The 14,347-nt window shown below is 47.5% G+C and overlaps 1 protein-coding gene across 2 annotated transcripts in view; it reads left to right on the top strand.

The window, feature by feature from the left end:
- LOC119446479 (zinc finger protein 260) overlaps window positions 1-14,347 on the top strand; it is a 73,385-nt gene that overhangs the window by 40,589 nt on the left and 18,449 nt on the right. For both annotated transcript variants that reach the window (XM_037710916.2, XM_037710917.2), the window contains exon 2: window positions 7,298-7,463. The gene's annotated coding sequence lies outside the window, so the exon portion shown is untranslated. The remainder of the gene's footprint in view (window positions 1-7,297; window positions 7,464-14,347) is intronic.

Genomic DNA, 14,347 nt, shown 5'->3' with positions numbered 1-14,347 from the left:
GAGCTCTTCTTTTCCTCTCCTCTTCCGCTAGGTCACGTGGTCCCTTTTTAGCGAAGTCCGACAACGGCGGCACAGGGTCCACATGAACAGCTTCGCTGTAAAACTCCCGATACAGCTTTGTGTTGCTCAGTACGTGCTACATAAAAGTCTTTTACCGCGCGTGAAAGCAGCCCACGAATACACGCAAAATTGCCGCGCGACTGGGCGCTCGAAACACTTTGCGTGTATTCGCGGGCATCTTTAACGCTCGGAAATTTTTTTATGTAGCATGTGAGCAACAGCTAGAAAGCTGTATCGGGAGTTTGTCATGTTGCTCTACAATTTTCTCATTGACACATTCCATCTTGACACATTTGAGAAGTTTACTAACCCTTTGAGATGTATGTACACAATTGCGTGTAGGCTCCCCAAGAGTGTAGGCTCCCCAAGATAGTGCAAATGTGTCCCGTACACCTTGAAAGGCTTCTGATTGAAATAGTGCTGCAAGTTTGAATTACACAGGCAAATTGTTTTAGTAAAACGAGTATATATGAAGGTGGATGGTTGGATACTTTGCTTGGTGATGTCATTGTATGTGGCGGGTTCACTTCTTTCATTGTTTTTTCACAATGTGTTGCGCCAGTCATAATTTTCGAGTGACTGGATAGGTGCTTTTCAAGTTTCAGGTGCATATCTGATGTTCCTGCAGTGAGTTTTCGCATAGAGTCCACGTTCTGTAAACTTGACAAAACTCGCTAAATAACTGAAACTTCTCTTAATCTGTTTTGCAGCTGTAAGCTTTTTACGTTTCCGAAGATGTAAGAAATGCGGTGAAAGTAAGTTTTCAATCAACACAACTAATTGGCGTCTGAAAGGGTTAATTAAGACTAATGGTGTAACGTGGCGTAGTGCAAAAAATAGTCCCGAGTATCTCCGAGCGACGGCAAACAACGTTACCTTGGTTTTGTCCAGCTACGTGTCCTTTGCATATTTTTAAATCAGATGCATGATAGTTGGGACACCCTATGTAGAGTCTATTGCTCTCGCGCGCTGCACGCAACTTATTCGTAGCTGCGTCTCTGACGCGCCTCGCATGTGTTTGTGCCCTATAGGTTTGAGAGCTGCGAAGAGGAAAGATCAGCTGGAAAATGTTGACTGTCGCGTTCAGTCGACCGCAGTGGAATGCGTTTTTAGCTTTCGTACAAGCTCATTTATACTAAGGTCGGTTGCGAAACCCGACGCGCTGTCTGTTGTCTGGAGCTCGAGCAGTCAGTCACTCGCTGTTATTGTCATAAGAGAGCCAGATGTTCTGTTTTTCTTGCTTGCTTGCTGGCTTGCTTGCTTTCTTTCTTTGGTTTCAACCGCGTTTCGCGAAAATGCTTTTTTCGATGCGAACAAGCTCCTCACTTTTTTTTAACTTTTTTTTTGGTGGCCGGGAAATCGAGGTGAAACGCTAAGGTATGCGGCGGAGATGTTGTAGACAGTTATTGCGAGTCGTTATACTATAGAGGCTTAGCTCGATGTCCCGTCAACTTCTAAAGTTTCCGGGCCGCTGAAGTGACCGTGAAATCGCGATGAAACGCCGAGATATGCGTGGCGGATCCGTTAGAGTTTTTTTGCGAATCGTTTTAGAAAGGCTTAACTTGACATTGTGCGTGATCATCGATCAAGAGTTTCTATATACGCCGTTGAACGCGTGACCGGAGATAGAGGCTCAAACTCCGCGGGCTGTGTGATTTGTGACTTTCGTGTTTATTCCCATCAGTCCGAAGTGAACGCGAAAACTCTTGTGCGCATTGCAAAAACGATCTATGCTAATGCACTGATCTAGATTACGGATCAGAATAATTATAAATGATGGCTCGAGGACACGCTAGCTTGGTTTACCTTTCTTTTTCCTTTTTTTTTTTCTTTCCTTATCGAAGAGCAAACAGTGACATGCTTTGCCTTTCAACCGCACACAGCGCGCATGCCGTGTAATTTCTTTTTAATGGAGTTACACACGGCGCCCCTGTTTGAACAGCAGGCTCCCCTGCTGATGGTTGAGGGAGAGTGTGTTGCCCGCACGCACTCCCAGGCGTTGCTATATTATTTCGTGCAGCGCTCTGAAAAAAAAAAAAAAGAGAGAGAAAAAAAATGTCACAGTTTCGCCTTAAGGGCGAAGCAATGAATGCGATAGCAACACAGCAATGTCATACGAAGTAAGGTGAGCGGCTTTGGTAGCAATATGAATTGTAGTAAACATGAGCTTTAAGTAAGCAGGTGTGCTGCGGCGTAAGTAGACCGACATGAAGAGAGACTGGATGACCACGAGAAGGCGCGTGTGAAACAGTGGTGTTGATGAGAAGCGCTTCCCGTGGGCAGCGCGTGCGAAGGGACACACCGGTAGCGCTGCACTGCCGATCCGGGCAGCATTGCATGTGTAGCGTGCGTTGGAAAATGTGGCCCGACTATTACTAGCTGAATGAACAAGCGTGGTGTGAGCGCGCACAAACAAACACGAAGAGATCACACTGAATGACTGCAGACAACGACTGTCAAAACGGTGGCAGCAAGCATACGCCGCTGCGGGCGAATGTACGGCGCATAAAGGTCAGAGCCGTGTGGAGATAAGAGACGGTGCGCGCGAGCGACGAGTGACGAGCGCTGTTGTTGGCAGAGTGTCCCCCCCCCCCCCCCCCCTTCGCTCCCTCTGGCGCTCGCTTCCCGCTTCCTTGCTTGCGCGTGGGAGATTGAGTGCGTTCGCTCTCCGTGATAGCGCGCGTCCCCGCACGCTTCCGCTCGGGCATACGGCGCGCGGCGAAGATTTTATCTATAGGGAACCTCACGGCGACGGCGACGACGACGGCGACGGCAGAAATCCGGTTGAAGTGTCCATATAATTGCTATCGCAATAAAAGGGAGCATTAAAAGAAAACGCGGAGCGCGTGACTGTGTGGCTGTATTTCCTCCCTCGATCGACCACTTTGGGCGGCACGCTACACTTTCAATTTCTTTTTTTGTGCCTGACGTGACGTCCATCGTGCAACGCCTTGCTCGAGCTGACCGGACGTCCCGTAACGTTGGCTCAGCCCAATCAGCGCGCACGCTGAAAGCGATATGCCCCGCAAGTAAACTGATCGAGATTGCGGCCCCGATGCGACTAAAACGGCTGTCGCGCGTGCGTTCAGAGATGAGTGCGTCAAGCCGCGGCCTGCGCTTCCCACGTCATGCAACCGCGATGGATAGATGGTTGACGTGACTCTTCGTATAGTAGCTCCGTTACGTCATCTTTGACCGCGTGAAAGGTGTACCTGTATGTATGCTTGGCGTTCAAACCGTCTGAACTGAGCGGATTCTGAAAAGAGTGACGTTAGAACGGCTATTCTCTCCTGACTTCAGAGGGCTACGTTCTCTTCCCGGCGCTATAGCGCGAGACGCGAGTATAACGCGAGCATGGCAGGTGACTCAGCGGAATAATTTCGCGAACGCGCGTTCGCCGCAGAGCAGAAGTGCACGGCTATGCGCATGTCCACTATAGTGCTACCTATTGTCGGCAGCGTGCATTAACGAGGTGTCGTACGGAGGCGTCATTCTGTGCAAATGCTGGGCGGTTATATTGAAGCGCGATCTGTGATACTTGGGATGGATAATAATAATAATAATAATAATAATAATAATAATAATAATAATAATAATAATAAAACAGGCGAGGATTTTTTGTCTCCTTCAACCTGTTATGGTCAGAACTTTATGATTCAAGTGAGAAGTTTATATTTCCTGCTGTCAGAATTACAGAAGGCAGTCAAAAATAAAACAAAAAATTATCAAAGCAGTTCTTGCAACATATCGAAGGCCTTTGCCCTTTCGTCATGAATTCCCAACAACTCGAGGCGTTGAAGCCATCCTGCTGTTCTTCGGCCTTCTTAGTTCACAATCATACAATTGTGGTGGTATGAAGCATGGTCATAAATTATTCGAATACCCCCCTTTTTTGTGTCATCCAAGGCAAGGTATATTGTGCAAGAGATTTGGGCCACCCAAGGCAAGAGAACACATGTTGCCAAAGGCAACATGTTCCAATGATGCCGCCGCACAGAGAGAGGCCTAACCTCGTCGGGATGGACATTTGGGAAAATATCGGGGAGAACCGTGTTTATCTGCTGTACTAAGTCGACGAATTCTATGTCATTAGTGTTACTTGCGCTCATACTTCTGAGATTGGTTTCGTTGTTTGTCTTTCTCTGTGTCGTATATTTCTGGTAAACCTTATATGCTACACAAAAATTATTGAAACAGTAAAGAGTTTCTGACTCCACGTCTTTCAGTTCGTCGCATGCTTGTCAGAAATGGCTGTTCACTGCGGAATTCTTCCACCGCGACGGTAGCAGCTAAATGTCAGCTGTTGCTATACACTGATATTCAGAACGAACGGGACCCCGTCCTTTGGGTCACCTCGCATACTTCTGTCACGCGGCTGAAACTCTAAAGCATGCATACCAGCAAAAATTGAGGGCAGGACAGACATGCACGACGGCGGCAGGATGTGCAACCTTCCACAACTAGCGCGCGCACATCATATCTATAGTTGGCGCTTTGGGACGTTAAACATAATCAATCAATAATCAATCAACCTGTCTTCTTTTCTGATCACTGTTTAAACTTGGCGCCAATGAAAACGCCCATAGCCAGCTCGCCTAGCAACAGATCTTTTGAGCCGTTCCAAAGGAGCGAAAAATCTTCTGCAGTGTGAAGTCAACAGTTGATGTCCATTTTTAATGTGAAAGCGTTATGTGGCTCATGAAGGGGAAAATCCGGCGGCGCGTGTCCGGAGATGCTGCAATAACTCACGTGGTCACAGCCAATCAACTGGAGGTGCGCGCCGCGTGAGCCTCTGGGTTCCATGCAGGACTACCAGATGGCGTTCACCTCCGCGGCAGCGGCGTCGCCGGCCGTGCCGGGGAAAAAAAAATCGGAGGACGCTTAAGCTTCGCCTTTAAGAGCAGAGCGCGATAGCGTTATCGGGACCCGTTCGCGTCGCATCGTTCGCATCCGGCAAGTACCCATCATTCACTGCAACACAGAACGTGGGAAAGCCAGCTTACAAAGACCAAGCTTACACCGATCCCCTTAAACTTGGCTTCACTCTTAAACAGAAGTGCATTGCTGGGAAGACGTTTTTCCAGGGGCAATATGCCATCTTATATTAAAATGTGAAGGCCCTAGGGCCCTTTTTTCATTACTTTAATAATTGTTTGCCATTGCCCCGACGCTCGCGCGTGTCCAAAACGCATTTCTCAGGCCAAGTCCCAATTTGACTTGCCGAGGATGCCAGCGCCATCTGGATAAGATTTTCGCAAGTAGGCTCCCCTAGTGAGCCGGTGTTGTTATGATAGAAATGCTGGCAAAAGAGGTTTGTGTTTCCTCGTAACAGAATTATGTTTTCTCGTACATTCAAATAACAACAGTTCGACGCCACCATGTGTGTAGATTGTGCTTAAATTGTAATTCACCATTTTTCTGACGGATTTCACTGTGAGAAATTCAATTTTTGTTCACTAACACCTTGCACCACGATGAAGGGCCTGCGCGGTCAGGGGGGTTCGGAATGAATTTCTCCTGCACTAACACCTTGCGCCACGTGGAGGGCCTGCGCGGGCGGGGTGGTTGCGGATGATTTTCTCCGCCACGGACGCCGACGTCGAATTTTCTGCGACACGGGGGCCTTAACGCTATCGCGTTGAAGGTTAGGCTCGAAGTCATCAGCAGACGGACGAGCGAGAAGCGAAACGGCGCGTTCTGCGAAACTCGCACGAAACGATTGCAGCGCGCAACCGTTGGCGTCGGCTGCGGTCGGACGATTTGTGGCAACTCCATGCAGTTGCAGAATGTAGCTCAAATGCAGTTCTAATCCATCTCAAGTCCTGCTCAAATCCAGCGCTAATGTAGCTCCACTAACGTGAAACCTGGGTGATGCGCCGGCGCTGTAGTAGCGCTGGAGGGAGGAGCAATAAAGCGCTTGTGCGGTTGTGGCGCCCTCTTTTGCCCTGCGCTAGTACTCGTCTGGAGTTTCGGAACCGATTTTAACGAGTTTATGCTAATTAACGCGCTTAATGCTTGATTAATCCCGTCTTTTAAATTATTATGAATCATGCTAGTTTATTTTGAACCGGTTTTGATCAATTCTGCACTTGTTTTGACCCTGTTTTGAGCACATGTGCGGAGCGTGATCACGACGGACGCCGACCGCCCGGGCCCCTAAAGTGCTTCGCACTTAAAAGGAGCAGAAAGCTCGCCTTCGCGCATAGCGTTCGCCGCAACGGTTTCCCGCTAAAGATTACGGTTGCATAAGCTGTAGTTGCTTTGAAGCGCCGCGCGTCGCGGCGCTGCCAGTCGGTGCGGTGATTTCGGTGAGTTCTGTTGTGCGCTCCGGAGCGATGGACGAACCTTCGACTTCTCAGTCAGTAGCTGCGCCTGGCTCCTTCGGACGTCCACGCAAGTACGCGAACGAGGCCGAGATGGGCGTCACCGGAGAAACGTCGTAATGCTTTCGCATTCTTCCAAATCTCCCCCCCCCCCCCCCAATAGTAAAATGTGCAAATGTGGCCTTTAGTATGGGTTACTTGCCTGGTATGTTTTTTGTACGGTGCCTTCGAGTGCGCGTTGCTCTATTTATTGTGAATGTAGAGATCGCGATCTGTAAGTTCGAACAAAACGACGTAAAAGTGAAAGAACAAGTGCTGCGACTCATCTACAAGCAGCGAAGTCGCATCGTGACTGATTTGCAGTCCGGTCGCAGCGTGTATATACGAACGAGCGGAGACTGTCGGCGCGACTGGTGGGGTCAGCGCGAACGTGAGTGGGCCGGCGGTGTTTGAGTGTGCTGTTTCGACGGGCGGGCACTGCCGTGTTTGCGGAAGAAGCCACTATATTTGCTCTGCGCTCGTGGGTTCGCGTACACGTGTGTGAGCAGCTGCATGGCTCTCTTGTATTGATCTGAGAGCCCGCGGGGGGAGTCTGGTCTTCATTCTCTCCGTTAGTAATCGGCGTTTTTTTTTTCCCCGCCAAGGGGAATGATAACAAAGTTTGGAGAGATAATATTTCGCCAATTAAACTTGTTTAGTGTCCCTCGCGAAAGGGAAAGTTGTCGTGCACCCTGTAGTGTAGCATAACGATACGAAGAAGCAAGAAACTTCCACCGCATTCACCGACTTCCGCGGAACCCATTTCTTCATATTTAGTGTCGCTGTGTTATAGCATCGACCCGTGAGAGTGTCCTTGTGTGTTCAGGACCGCTTCGAACCTTGAGCGGCCCCATGTGTTCTTGTTGTCGTTGCAGCCTGAGGAACCGGAAGCAGCAGCAGCGGCGGAAGCGGAAGAGCATCGTCTTCTCCGGCGGCGGCCGCTGTCCACCGCCGATGGGGAGCCATGGGGAAAGGGGGAAGCCGGGCGGCTGACGCGCGCTTCTCGGACAGCAGCCCTCTTCAGCCGCCGGCCATTCGCCGGTGAGCACCATTGTCTCTTTCTTTCTCTCCTCCTTTCCCGGGGTGCGCCGAGAAGAACGGTTCCTTGATGCAAAACGCCCGCACCTGTACTACCGCGCATTGTGTGCACGTTGCAGAACCCCAGGGTGGTCAAAATTAATCCGGGGTCCCCAAAATCAGATGGCGGTTTCGGGCCCGTAAAACCCCCGAATTAAACTTGATGCGCGCCGGGTCTTCGCGCACTCCCAATGTTGTAAGTCACGTGATCAAGCGCGTGCTTGGAGAGGAGAGCGCGTGTCTCCTCCTCTAGCCCGGCAGTGGGCGGCGCATGCCTGTTTGCGCGAGTGAGCGCCCGTGCCCCGTATCATCGAGGTAATAATCTGCGGCGGGTGCTAAGGCTAAGGGCGAGCCGAGATCGGCTGGTGGCTTCATATTCGCGCTGTCCTCGCGCGCGCCCAGTGTTGGAGGTCGCGTAATCCTAAGTTTCGGAGACGCGGTGAAGCGAGAGGCAGCACGATCGAAGCGTTCTTGCCCGCTGCCGGCGCTTTTCGTCACGCCAGGCTTGTGACAGCGAGTGTTCGCGGTCATCGAGTGTTATCTGTTCACGTTTGTCTGTGCGTGCGTGACCCCGCGCTTGTTAATTTAATTAGTAAGCGAGTGTTTACTGCAGTTTATGACGCGACCGGTAAAACTACGAACCTTACTTCGTGTATAGTTTAGCACTTTGCTGTCGCAAGCAGTGCGTCCCCTTCTTGCCCTTCTTGGTGAAACTGTGACTTTTTATACTTTCATTCTTGCAGCCCTCATCAGCCTTAGCTTCTGCGGTCATCTAGTTTGAATTTTCACTATATTCACGCACTAAACGCCTTTAACATACTTATGTTGAGAAGGGGGAGAACAAATGCCAATTTAATTAATGTTAACACTGGAGGCTATTACTGACGAGGCTTAATAATGGGTTCATTCAAGTACTTGTAACCCCGAACACGTCCGAGGATTGGCATAACTGAGTAAGAACTGCCTACCAGTAGTTACAGGAAAGAATGAACTGTGCAACGCAATACGTTTTACTCGTTACAATTAAGAAAAATTGAAACAGCGCACGGAGTGAAAGACGGTAACCTGAATCTCGTCACTTTATGCTCAGCGTTGAAGCTTTGTTCTGTCATCCCATTTACGCTTTATAATTTCTTAAGGACGAGACATTTAAAAACCCAGAATTTTTTTCTAAGTGTACGAAACACATCAAGAATAAGCATAATCAACAAAAATAAAATAAAATATTTTGCGGAAGTTTTTTTCAGCAATAGGGGGAAAACCCCTTGCAGCAAACTGGAAGTGGGCTTCACTCCAAGCCGCCTAAGGCTTCGTTTTCAATTTGTATAGACAGCTCTCATCATATGTGTGACACTACCGCAGCTGGATATTTTGCATCGACCTGTCTCCTCTGACCTTGCTTTCAAAAGACAATGAGTCACGGGCCAAACTTCGTCTTCCTCGTCCAGTGTTCCTGCTTTAAACCAAGAAATGACGTTTGCTGCCTGTCATTCAGTGTTGGCCGAACGCATTTAGCCAGAAACTTCGTACTGAATACTTAAACTCGGCAAGAAAAAAAAATTTTTTTTTCAGGTATGTTGCCTGTAGGCAGGCAGCACTCGTCAAAAAAGGGTAAATGCACGTTTCGTTAATATATGTCGTAGCTATGAAATTGTCGAACGTAAAGCGGCTCGATGCGATGCGTCCAGTCCGTTGTCGTGTACCGGTAATCGTGCGTTTGTACCGCAAGCGACGCTATAGGCCGCTAAAACATGATCTTCGCGAGATAAGGTAAGAGGCGGGTACCCGTCGGCGTAAAGAAACCACTTGAAGGCCGTTTCACATGGTGCGATTTTGCACTGCGATTATCGCACCGGAAGTGCGATTTCCGTCGCATGCGACGAAAATCGCAGTCGCAGGGCCGATTCTGCGATTTTCGGCTGCGACCAACCGGTTGGTCGCAGCGTCGCAACGTCGCAGCAATCGCTGCGATTTTCCCGTCGAAATTGCGCCGAGAGGTATTTCGCGGTCTGTTTTGGAAAATGGCGGCGGTCGCTCAACGCAACGTTTATAGATACTTTTTTGTCTATAAATATTGGATCAACGAGCCTCGAACAGTGAAACTAATTGAGTGGAGCCTTGGATTGCGCAATCGGTACGTACCATCAGCACCGACACGCGAACAGTGCAGATAAAAACTCGTAGGTCAGATTCGGTTCTGTGATTTCTACGAGTTTGTTGACACGCTACGTTGCTAATCTGGCGACGCTGTTTTTTAGGTTGGCTTCGGGTGCTGATAGTACGTACTTTTGCGTGATTTTCCGCTATTCACACGCGCTGCGAGTTGGTAAATACTACGAGGTGTCCCTCACGGGAAGGCATGGCCTTCGAATGTCGTCCCAATTTTCTGGTTCTGGAGACAACTCGCGATATACGAAAACGCCACAGTTTTATCGCGGTATGCTTTTACGGACGGAACAATTTAAAGAATATGCAACTACGGACAAATGCTGTGGTCAATAGGTCACGCTATACGCGCGACCATTTAGTTGCAGTCAGTTGGTTAGGGCTTTCATGCGCATTTTCCCCAATGAATTATCTCATTTCAAGGTTCTGTTACTTCCGCTGCGAGACGCAAAGCGAATGTGCAAACTGGATATCGTAATGAATGTTCTACAATAGCATATTTCGCGCTTTGACTGGGAATAAGCAGTATTGCCAATTTATTTTCGAAGCAATATTTAAACAGTTCTTTTCTCATTTTTCTGATGCATCATTTTTCTCCTGAATAAAAAAACCAATAAACCTTCAGTGTGTTGCAGACTTTGTATCCGTACTGCATCTGTGTTAACCCTCACATTAAAAGGTAATTGCACATTTCGCTTACTTCAGTGCATCGAATTACTTTTGTTTATGCTGGTTGTAACATATCGCAGTACTCTAAGAAACTACTTAGCCATAAACATCCTTGCCTTTTCTTGCTTCTCTGTCTCTACTTCCTGTAAAACACATGCAATAATGCGAAAAGCAGGCAGACATCTGGTTTTTATAAGTAGTAGATAACACATTAAAGAAAAGCAGATCAAAATTGTGCAGTGAAGTCAGCCGATTGCATTCCTTCCTGTGAATGATAGGATCTTTTCAAGTGTGGGTGGGTCTTGCATGTCCACAGCTCATAAAGTGTGCAGACTCATCACGAGGCGTAGGTATAGCCCATCAAGATGGAGGCAATGTTGCTAATGAGTGCACTTACATGTATTACTGCATAAACTCGTATAACCATATCCCATCATTACTCAATCGAGCTTGCTCAGTCATATTCACAAATTCTACTTATCCGAGCTTGCTCTGACTAATATTCACCAAAATTGTACTTGGCCAAGCTTGATCTGACTAATATTCACAAAGATTCTACTCAGGCAAGCTTGCACCGAGTCATATTCACCCAATATCTACTTAGCCAAGCTTGCTCTGACTTATATTCATCAAAATTCTACTCAGGTGAGCTTGCACTGAGTCATATTCACCAAAAATCTACTTGCCGAGCTTGCTTTGACTCATATTCACTAAAATTATACTTGGATCAGCTTTCCCTGACTACCACATGACAATATTCACTAAACGTTTACTCAACTGAGCTTGCTCTTACTCGTATTCACCAAAATTCTACTCAGTCAGGCTCAAACGAACTCAGACTCACGGTTAGTTCGAAGTCTTAGTGAGCCAACGTTTGAGTGAGTTCACCGTGCTATGCATACATTACATTATGTGACCTGTGCGGTGAATAAGCAAACATTGTCTATGAGTACGTGTTGCATCGGGTGAAATAAGGACAACTGTAAACACTGCAGTTAGTTTTCTAGAGTTCAACTGACCGTTGCGTGAAAGCTTCGCCTCATGTCGATTCAAGCAAGTGCATTGGATCTGCATCATATCTTTTGCCAATCCTGCTGGCTGTCCTAGTCATTACTGGGCGGCCACATTTTGTACATTTCAACACAAAGTTTAATAAATGACTGTAGTGCAATATATTAAAAAAAAAAAAACGATGCTTGCATCACTGCACGTATAACAATCAGAACATGACACAAACACATGCACATAAGATGGACACAAATGATAAATACATAAACAGATGGAATCAGATAGCCACCACCTATTGAAAAAAAAAAGAAAAAACACAGGACTACGTATAACCATTCCCCTTGCCAGGTACATGGGCTATAGGAGAAACACACGTGCAACCTAGCAGTTACCTCGAGGTAGCAGCTATGGACGCTTTTGCATTCGCAGCTGGCCACTCAACCACTCAAGTGTGTTCAGTGTGCACTTGTACTTAGGCACACTTTTTATTGTCTGTATCTCAAAAATTTAATGTGGCTCTTCAAAATTTTGAGGATGTTTGGATTCTGAGGCTTGCAAAGGTAAATATTTTTATTCCATTTACGTTCAAGGTGAAGGCTCATACAAAAGATTAGAGATATTGTCAGTGCTCCTCACTTTCTCTCAGAACATAAGTGGTCTGTTATTGAGATTCTAGCAGCTTTTCAGCAGCAAGAAAGGGAATCAGCTTCCCCTGTTTTCAGCATTGGGTTAATGCAGGCAATTCAGGGAGGCATAAAGTTTTGCCAATACAATCGGTTCGGGAATACCAGATTAGACTGTACCTTGACACTTTCCTTGCACTTTCTTATTTTGGTCAAATAACCCAGTTTGAAATGGCTCCAGTTAGCATGCTCTAAGATTGGTCTAATATAGGTTAAGTACATGACTAGCTTAACAGACTGGGATGCTGGCTTTCATTTCCAGGAAAGGAATCATAGCACCTGCTCCAGTTGCATATGTTTTTGGTTATCAGGGGTATTCAGCCTAACTTTAAGGATAACGTGCTGAAGCAGGTAGAAGCACACGCATGCCATTAGCGGATAGTTTCGATAGCTTCTTACCTTACACTTGCCACCAAGAATACAAAACTTTAGCGTTCGATTTTGTTATTAAACAAACAAACGTACTCCTAACAAGGTATTTTAATGTTAGCCGTGTGGCTACGCGGCTGCGCTACGTACTGCAGCATATTAACTTAAGCTTCTTGATACAGATTCACAGCACACTAACAGCGCAAGAAACAGGACGAGAAAATAGACGACGCCCATGTCTGCCAGAATGATACGATACTACGTACACTAGTGACTGCAGCTCCTAAAAAAATTTAAAAAAAAAATAAAAAAAATGTGGTGTCGGCTTTTACGCCTTTCGAAATATTCAGAGAGCACTTGTATGAATAATTACAGCACAGGCGCCGAGACGGACGAGCCAGGCTGGCGCTAAGATAAACGTTCACAACACAAATTCCATTGCACGTTCAGTAATTACACACAGATCATTTGCGGCTTTGTTCAGGGGCAGACGTGAGCGTTTGGGTTGGTGCTTGCTGCTAAGTTTGGTGCAAGAATATTGCTAGGAGCAGGAACCGCTAATGCGCAATCACGGGTAGCGCGAGGGTCTCTGCGTTGACATGACGACTCCGCTGCAGCCGAATTCCGAATACTGCACATGCGATGACAACAGCGATAGGGGCTTGTTGATAGGTCCTCTTGTAATTTGTTTAACCGCAGGTAGAACGACACAGGCATAAAACACACACGAGACAGCACACAACGCTGAACGACCACCAGCGAACAGCTGTTTACGTCCGCCATTTCTCCTCGTATTGAACTTCACAAACCGCTGTTGCGCACTCCAAAACAAACTAAACTTTGAAGCGTTTTTAAATTACAAAACGCACGTATTATTTGGTCCTAATAAAGAGACGTCAATTATATTATAACGCGCACGTCTTTTTCATTACATTAAACGAATTTATGCGGCGTGTTCGACAAAATCTGGCAGCAAGCAACTCTGGGCGTCGCATAATCGCATTGTTGACATCGCACCATGTGAAATGGCCGTTGCGAATTTCGCATCTGCGAAAATCGCAGCTGCGAAAATCGCAGTGCAAAATCGCACCATGTGAAACAGCCTTGAGGCGGGAACACGGTGTAAGCTATATACTCTCTAGGTGAGGACACTCGCCAGACTCGATCGACCAGATAAAGTAGCAAAGGCGTGCTCCGAACGGCCCGGTGACGGCAGCGGATACCTATCGGCAGTACGACGCAACTTCAACACAGAAAGCTTTTTATTGGTTTAATCTCCCGTTGTTATAGCAACCGGCGGTTCGCGGGAAATCCGAAATAATTGAGTGACGCACGAAAGTAGGTCACCGGGGAGAGGGCATGCGCGCGTTCCTTGTCGGCGCACGCTCTCGCCTGCGTTCTAACTGAAGTTGCGTCGTTCCGCCGATAGGTATCCGCTGCCGTCACCGCCCCGATAGAAGCGCGCCCTTGTTACTTTATCTGGTCGATCGCGTATAGCAAGCAAGCCGAGAAGTGTCCCCGCCTAAAGAGTATATATCTTACACCGTGGGCGGGAATCATCTCGTGGTCAGTTTATCTTGCGCTCATCGTGCGCCCAGTTTCAGTATCGGAGCGACAAAAGGCGATTATTAGTCGACGAATATCTCGACAATTGATGGCGTCTTTAAAATCGCGTGAATTGGTTTTGCCTTCTGGGGCGTCCTCTTCCGAGGCGACCATTGCAATATTGGCGTTGAAAGCAGCGATTAAAACGGTAATTAACCAATCTTAGTTCATGAGCAAGGAGACTGTGCGGCTGCTCGGCCATCTAGCGCCCGCCGTGCTGAAATAACGAATGGTGAAGGAAGCGTCATCTCACCGGTTAAATCCTCACTTTATTGCGATACTATTTGCACTCCAGGCGCACTTGCGCCGTCGGCGTCGCCGTCGCCGTGATGTTCCGTATAAGGATCA

Source organism: Dermacentor silvarum, chromosome 3, assembly GCF_013339745.2.
Source record: "Dermacentor silvarum isolate Dsil-2018 chromosome 3, BIME_Dsil_1.4, whole genome shotgun sequence".
NCBI lineage: Eukaryota > Metazoa > Arthropoda > Arachnida > Ixodida > Ixodidae > Dermacentor > Dermacentor silvarum.
This window is presented reverse-complemented; position numbering and strand designations above follow the sequence as displayed.